Source organism: Mytilus trossulus, chromosome 8 (genome assembly GCF_036588685.1).
Source record: "Mytilus trossulus isolate FHL-02 chromosome 8, PNRI_Mtr1.1.1.hap1, whole genome shotgun sequence".
Taxonomy (NCBI): Eukaryota; Metazoa; Mollusca; class Bivalvia; order Mytilida; family Mytilidae; genus Mytilus; species Mytilus trossulus.
The window spans coordinates 40,921,029-40,929,539 of NC_086380.1; positions in this window are offsets into that span (position 1 = coordinate 40,921,029).

The window sequence follows — 8,511 nt, forward strand, 5'->3', positions numbered from 1 at the left end:
TTAGATAGAGTATATTTTTGTTGAAAAACTCTTCTTGTTATTGTTTCTAAGAGAGATTTAAAAACAGCGAATTGGGTTGACTTCTATAGCCGTCCTATTGTAAGCTGCTTGCATGAAATGATTAAGTGTTTTTGTACGACGTTAAACTTACCATATTTTTTTTTGGGGGGGGGGGGGGGAAATAACAATGTTTAAGAATTATCAGTGTGCAGCAGTTTCAACAATATATTTTTAAAGTTACTATATGCTATTCCATGTTTATTCCACGTGCAATTTTGTATAAATTCTTAGATTTTGTGAAAGACCACAAACTGTGAGAAAACCATTACTGTGGATTCCATATACTTCGTTGGATACCAATTTTCGTTGATTTCATAGTAACAGGTGAACCACGATTGAAATATTAAACGAAATGCAAATTTTTGCATAGGCATGTATGCAGACTTAAGTAAAAAATTGAAATCAAATATGCATGAAACACGAAGTTTCCTCAATCCACGAAAATTGGTTCCCACGAAAATTAATGAATCAACAGCATTTTACTTTGATTTCAACAATACATTATACAGTATATTGTTTATCATAATTTTAAGGTCCCATCGCAATTTTGAGATTAACAAAGTATGTTCCTTTCAATTTGTTTTTGAATAAGCACATAGTATCATTGTGTAATGGATTTATACAGTATGACTTTCGTTTTAATTATAATATGATATTCCTTTCTATTATAATCCAAAAAATATACGACAAGGTCCTAAATGAGCGTTTAGTGAATAGATATAGGCAACAGTAGTTTAGCGATATTAAATCGATTAAAAGGACAAATCAAGGTAAAATAAACAGAGGGCCTCACATGAACTCAAAAAGGAGCATGACCGGTACCTTAGTTTGAACGTATCTCCTGTTCTGTTATATAATCTGCACAATCCAATCAAATTTGTCAAAATTTGGAATAGAAAACAACTAGAAAAATGACATAACCCGGGATAGGAAACATTTGTGAATAAGGTACAATTTGTTAAATTATTGATTAGACGACTATTCCGATAATACGAAAACGTGTCACTTTATTGAGTTAAGAAATATTTGGATTATATCGTACTGGTCAACTAATTGGTGAAGATAACTACTAATGTATCGATATCAGTCGTTCTTTCCACAACTCTGTCTGAACAGTTGTTGAGCAAATATCATACACCGGCTAACGAAGTCCATTTAGTATTTTCATACCATATCGACAAGTATCAGCTGATAAGTGTTAGCAACATACATGTACGATATAGCAGAGGGTCTGTTACGGGCTACGTAGCGAACACAGTAATTTATTAAAATCGGCTAATTTCGACTAATTGATGAACATCCATAATTTAATGAGATTAAAGAATATTTCTAGTTATATTATGCGATATAAAAACAAATATTTTGAAACTGAACTGTGGCATGTTTTCGCAATATTGGAATAGTTACGGTGGCGAAAGTATCAGCTGATAAATTTTAGCGCTTTATGATCAGGCAGAGGCTTTGTTACGGTTGAGAAATGAGAAATCGAAACTTGTTTTGTATTTAAACAAACGTGCCAGGATTTCAACGAAAAATGAAATCTATAGCGAACTTTTCGTTAAATAATTCCTACCGAAAAATGTAGGAAAATGAAATCCCATACACATACATGTATGCTATCTTATAAAGAAAAAGTTTTTGTATTTGATAAAATGGTCTTTCGAAAAATCTCATTGTAATTTTATTTGCTGTAACTCGTTTAAGGCCTTTTTCTGTAACGAAAAAGGAAAGTATGCTAGATACACTTACTGGAAATGTGAGGATATGATTGAAGCTTTAAACTTTCTGCTTGATAACATTTATGTACGTTTCGGCGATAAAGTGTATCGTCAGGTAGTAGGTATTCCTATGGGCACCAACTGTGCCCCTTTAATAGCAGATTTATTTCTATATTGCTATGAATCTCAGTTTATGACCAAACTCAGTAAAGACCCATCATTGTTACATTTGGTTGATACATTCAAAAATACCTACCGTTATCTGGATGATATTTTTTCGTTGAATAATCCAGAGTTCTCTAAATATACTTCAGAAATTTACCCAAACGAACTTACTTTAACTAAATCTAACATAAACAGCAGCAGTTGTCCTTTTCTAGATTTAGACATTTCAATTTCAAACGGGAAACTTCACACTAAAATTTACGACAAAAGAGACGATTTTTCATTTCCTATCGTTAATTTTCCTTTTTTAGACGGCGATGTGCCTTTGGTTCCATCATACGGTGTTTATATATCGCAACTCGTTCGGTTTGCCCGTGTGTGTTCTGATGTCATAGATTTTAACGAACGTAATCAATGCATCACTGGTAAATTGTTGTGTCAGGGATTTCGATACCATAAATTACTTAAAACTTTTACTAAATTCTTTCATAGATACAAAGATTTGATTAGTAAATTTGGCTATACCTGTAGAAAGCTTATTAAAGATGGTATTTCTCATCCTAAATTTTATGGTAATATTGTACTTAAAGCGAGGAAATCACTATGTGATCCTTGTAAACTCATCGAACCTTTAAACAAACTTATAAGTAAGGGTTATCGTACCAATATTGTAATTAGATCTCTGAATATAGTTCACATTGGCACTAATATTGATTTTGTCATTAGCAAATTAAAACATAACTAAATTTCATTACCTTTTGAGGCGAGATGTATAGGGGACACAGCCACGTTAACTTTTATTTCTATAGAAGTCGCTCTTCACTGTACTACTACCTGTCGATACATTTATTTTTGGCATTGCACTAGTCATGTCTTCTTTGACTATTAATGACGTTAAAATACTAAATCCCTGTGATGTGTTTTAGTCGATTTTAGTCTCTGATGCATGATTTTTTACTATTAATTGGTTTTGGCTTTTAACTAGCTGTCAGTAACTGCGAGTACTCTCAAATCGTATTTTCTTTTTATTTCGACCTGTTGATACTGTTTATAATGCTTTTTTGTCATTTTTTATTTATATGGATCTTGGCTGTATACCAGCTTTGATTATTTGTAATATCTTCAATTTTTCACTTATTCTTACAACATTTGTATAAACTTCAAGATTATAAAAAAACGGTTTTTTTCTAAAGTGAACATTGATTGGTTAAATATTTCTCAGTGTGTTTGAATTTGTTTGATAGCCTTTTGGTCATGACTGTTTGTCTCTAATATTTAATTAACTGTGCATTTGTATTCAGATATCGCAGATCAAATTTATTCGTTCTTTGTTTAATCATACGTTTTTTGATTGAGTTAAGTCTGCTAATTGATATTTTATCGTATGTTTTTATATGTTGTGATGTTATGCTATTGTTTCGGAAAAAGGGAGAAGGTTTGGGCCCATTAAAACGTTTAATCCCGCTGCAAATGTTTGCACCTGTCCTAAGTCAGGAATCTGATGTACAGTAGTTGTCGTTTGTTTATGTAATATATACGTGTTTCTCGTTTCTCATTTTGTTTATATAGATTAGACCGTTGGTTTTCCCGTTTGAATGGTTTTACACTAGTAATTTTGGGGCCCTTTATAGCTTGTTGTTCGGTGTGAGCCAAGGCTCCGTGTTGAAGGCCGTACTTTAACCTATAATTGTTTAATTTTTAAATTGTTATTTGGATGGAGAGTTGTCTCATTGGCACTCACACCACATCTTCCTATATCTATGTGTATTGATTTGGATGAATCGGTATTTGATTTTTTTTCTGTGACTCACATAAATATTGGCAGGGTTCTTGCTGACAGTATAGTTTTTCTAATTTATTTATACATAATGTGTTTATTTAAAAAATCTTAAAATATGTTGTCGAATTATAATATAAATGATTACAAGTATCTACAAGGAATACCCATTACATCGAAGTCCTTCTTGATAATAATTCAAAATAAAAAATGCTTTACAAAGAAACTGTTGTCTGATTCAATGTATTTTCTTGCTTTTTATTTTGATGTTTTGTTTTTGTTTTGCGTGCTTGTTTGGAGATTAGAGGGGATTCGATTGTTTTTCAACTCTCCACATTTACAGACAAAGCAGATGTTTCATCTAAATAGTTACTACTCTTTGCCAAAAAAAACTGGCATTCCTAACGTGTCCTAAACATCTTAGCCATTTGTTGTAAAACATTTAATTATGCTCCAATCAGAATTCACCTGGGATTGGTAAAAACTATATGCTACATTGGATTTAACGTTTCAATGTTCAACATGTTGTAAGCCATGTTTTATAAATTATTTATTTTAAAACTTATTAGTATACTATGGAGTAGAGCTCCAGTAAGTTAATGGATATCTTTGAATTCCAAATTAATTTCAACAATATAATTATATCTGGGTGAGTATACTGGTATCTATTACAAAAAAATAGAAAAAAAACAACTGATGTAAAATCTAAACATAGAAATTTCGTCTATTTAAGGAAAAAACACTATAGGTAAAGTACACATGACAAGAAAAATAGTCGATCAGGTGCATATTCTAATTAACGTTTAATGTCATAATTTTGTTAAAACTTTTAGTGTTTATTAGGTAGGAGTTATTCAAAACCAAACCTTTGTGAATAAATGCCTAACACTTTGCCTATTTTTCAATATATATCGAACGGATGAAAAATGTTTAAATTCCTACTTAAAACGTAAAGTTCTTTCAAGTCTACTGATTCTGCTAACAAAAGTCATGGAAATTTGAGCACTGTAATTCAAACAAAAAGTAAGGTAACCAATTTCTATTTTGTTAATACAAAATCAAATGTGTTCTCAATTCAAAATGCTTCAAAAGACAGTATGCTTCGATATTAAAACTAAACGGTTTATCCATTCTATTATCCTTATCTGAAAAGGTGCATGGTATGAGTACGCAATTTTACAGTCAAGTATAATTCTTATTTCACTCCATTTATCACACTTACAATTTGAAAATAAGTAGTTGGTTTGTAAACTGTAATTTGAAAAACGCAGCATTTTACGTTTAATAGATGCACTTCTTTTTTTAAACACTCGTGAGATCCCCGAAGATAATTCATGCCAAAATTCTCAAATATTTACATGGTTAACAGATGCAGATCGGTGTCAGTGGGTGATAATATGCCACCTTGTGGCGCCCCTATAACTTGTTTATATAAAGTCCCATTAAATTGGAACTCATTGTTTTCCAATATAATTTTTTATCACCCACTGCCACCGATCTGCATCTGTCAACAAAACTTAGAAAAATCTTAGACAGATTTCAATTTAAGAATAGCATTGGTATGATTTGTCAATATCGTGACGATGGTTTCATGATTACAGAGTGCAACAAATCACAAATTGATGAGTTCTTTACAATTGCAAACAACATTGACCCTCTACTAAAGTTTACGTATAATTTCTCCAATACAGAAGTGACGCACTTAGATACTGAGGTGTACAAAGGGGAGCGTTTTAAATCGAGAGGTGTCCTGGACATCAGGTTGTATGTCAAACCAACTGAAACGTATAGTACCTCCCAATTACAAGTGCACATCCTAAACATACTTTTTGAAGTATTATTACAGGAGAAACAATTCGTCACATAAGAAACAATAGCAACGAAACTGATCATAACAAACATCTTCTGACTTTGAAAAATAAACTTATAGATTGAGGCTATGATAAGTTGGAAACTGCAAAAAAAATTAAAGATGTGAAATGCAAGATTAAACGATTCAGTACTCTGTCAGATAATTTTAGACAAAGGGAAATTCCACTTACACTAGTAACTAAATATAACCCTACAGTTATAAATCTTTACAGAGCTATTAAGAAACATTGGCAAATTTTGCAAAGAGATGAGTATTGTAAACGATTTTTTAAACAGATGCCTATCAATGCGTATAAACGCAGTAAAAATTTTAAAAAATGCACCTAGCTAAAACAAGACTTTTTAATAGGGAGACTTTTGAAAAGGGACCCTTACTAAAATAAAACTTAGCTAAAAAATCCCGAAACACCGTTAACTAATTATATATATATTTCTAGTAAAAAAGGCAATAAGTCATTACCACTCTATGAAAACGGTATCAAGTCTTGAGGTGTGAAGAATGCATGTTGGCGATTGGAATCTTTGCAGTTGTGGAAAGTTTACCCAAATGTTTGTTTATTAGTTATGTGACCAGTTATATATACAAGTCTAAATTACACATTAAACTTCATACATCACTGCAAACCCATGTTTTGTCAATTGTTTCTTTTTGACCTTTTGTAATTTGATAATATAGATATATAACTGGTCACATAACTCGATACAATGGATATAAAAAGATGTAGTTGTCCATCCAATTCACAATTTATAAAAGTAAACCATTATAGGTCAAAGTATGTGCATATCAAAAGACGAACACATTGTACGACTATTTTTCTATGTTTTTTTTTATTTCAATTTATAGGAGGATACACAAATTTGTATATCATTGTTTGAACACTGAAGCAAAGATGTTATTGTGGACCACTTCAAACAACGAAATGGCTATTACTGGCAACTTCCTTGTTTTACTTTTTCTTATCACTTGGTGTCCGTGGTCTTTAACTGAACTAAGCCACACTCATTTTAGATTAAAAGGGTATTCCATGATCCCTTATGTCAAGAAAAATTGCTAAAATAGCTAAACGTAGCAAATGTAAGTTTTATATCTATAGAAAATAGTGCAGTAGAAGAAAATTTAAAAATGTTCAAATCTACATGTTGTCCATTTTACGTCTAAACTGTTATACAACTTCTTATAGCAGTCCTATCATACTACTTTGCACGTCTTTTTTTTTTAATCAAAATCAATTTTGAGGTTTCTGATACCAATTTTAAATGACTTTGACATTGCGTTATTTACTACGCATTTAAAATATATTTAAAATATAGGAACATCTGTTCTTAAGTCAGGAAAACATAAAGTTTTAATAACAGATTTTTTTTCTCTCGGAAAGAAGAATTCAAGTTGCTTCGCTCAATGAAATGTAGGGTAGTTGCTTCTCAAATGTCTAACAAGAAAATGTATTTTTTTCTAACCTCACTAACACGAACCTCACTAACACGACTAAGAAAAACATATTGTGGTCTCTTTTTTTGTATTTAGGCTGCAATGAAATTTTACTGGAGACCAAAAAGACACCACAATATGTTTTTCTTAGTCGTGTTAGTGAGGTTAAAGAAAAATACAACCGGGTTAACTAAAAGTTCATGGCGTCCCCAATATAAGAAAAAAAATCACAGTACAATGTATATGTTTTTCTTAGTGAGGTTAGAAATAACACACGAAGATGTTACATTAATGGTCAGTAAAAGTTCACTGCATCCAAAGTAAAAGACAACATTTCACAATACATGTTTTTAAATGTGACGTTGGATAAAAACACAATTTATCGAAAATGACAATAATCGTGTTGATTTTTGTGGCACTGCAAATCAAGAATTCAGATCTCTTTCAACTTCTAGTGTATTTGATTAAATCTCTGAAATCTAGGTATGATTCTCGCGGTTCTTTTTTTATAGACAAATTACTAAATTGTTTACCTTCAGAGCACTTACTTTCATCTAGCGTTATAGACCTATGCAATTGTACCTTTGAATAGAATGTAAAATTGAGAATTGAAGGAGCAAAGACTGGCGTCCAGAATATGAATCAGCATACAATAATATAAGTTATGTAATATTGATAAATCTGTTCGGTTAAAAATGTCAAACGCTATCAGTATTAATTACCCGACTAAATGGTAGAATGGGGCTGAATATTGAAATACTACTTTTTGATAAATATTCCTAAAGTAATGAACTAGAGCAGTTCTCGCTCTAAGACACACTCCATAATCTGGTATATTATAAGAGAATAAACCTGAGGCACGGGGAGGCACTCTACTGCCTCCACACGGCACTAAAGGCAAACTCTGTAAACATGATCGCTTTGGTCTGTTTGACCGTCCAATATTTTTTGTCGATTCCTATAATTTGTTTTATGTATTAAGGAAATGATAAGAAAATCAAATTTTCAATCATTTTTGATAAAATATCTGACCTCAAGTTTTTGAATTGATTATCTAGACCTAATATAGTTAAACAGATAAACACTTATAATACTGGAGGTTGTACCAAACACCTTGACTACAAATGATTTGGCTCGTTTTGTTTTCAAACAATTTTTACCAAATATTTACCTTGACTCTTTCACAAAAATATAAGAAAATTCCATTGGATACAAATCTAAAGTTTGACAAACACTAATTCTAATCATTGAGAAGCTTAATGTGCCCTTTACAATAGAACGTGGTTAAAATGTTCAGCTATTTTTAGTTACAGAATTACCCTCTTGTAGTTTTATGTAGCACCTAAATAATTTTGACTATCCCTCTGTTATCTTTGCCCCTCTTTTTTAAGAAATGTCTGTAATCACCATTATTATTCAATTGTAATATTTTATTTTGTTTTATATTATACCATTATTTTTACTGAATTTAATCACCAGTTCCATGTCGT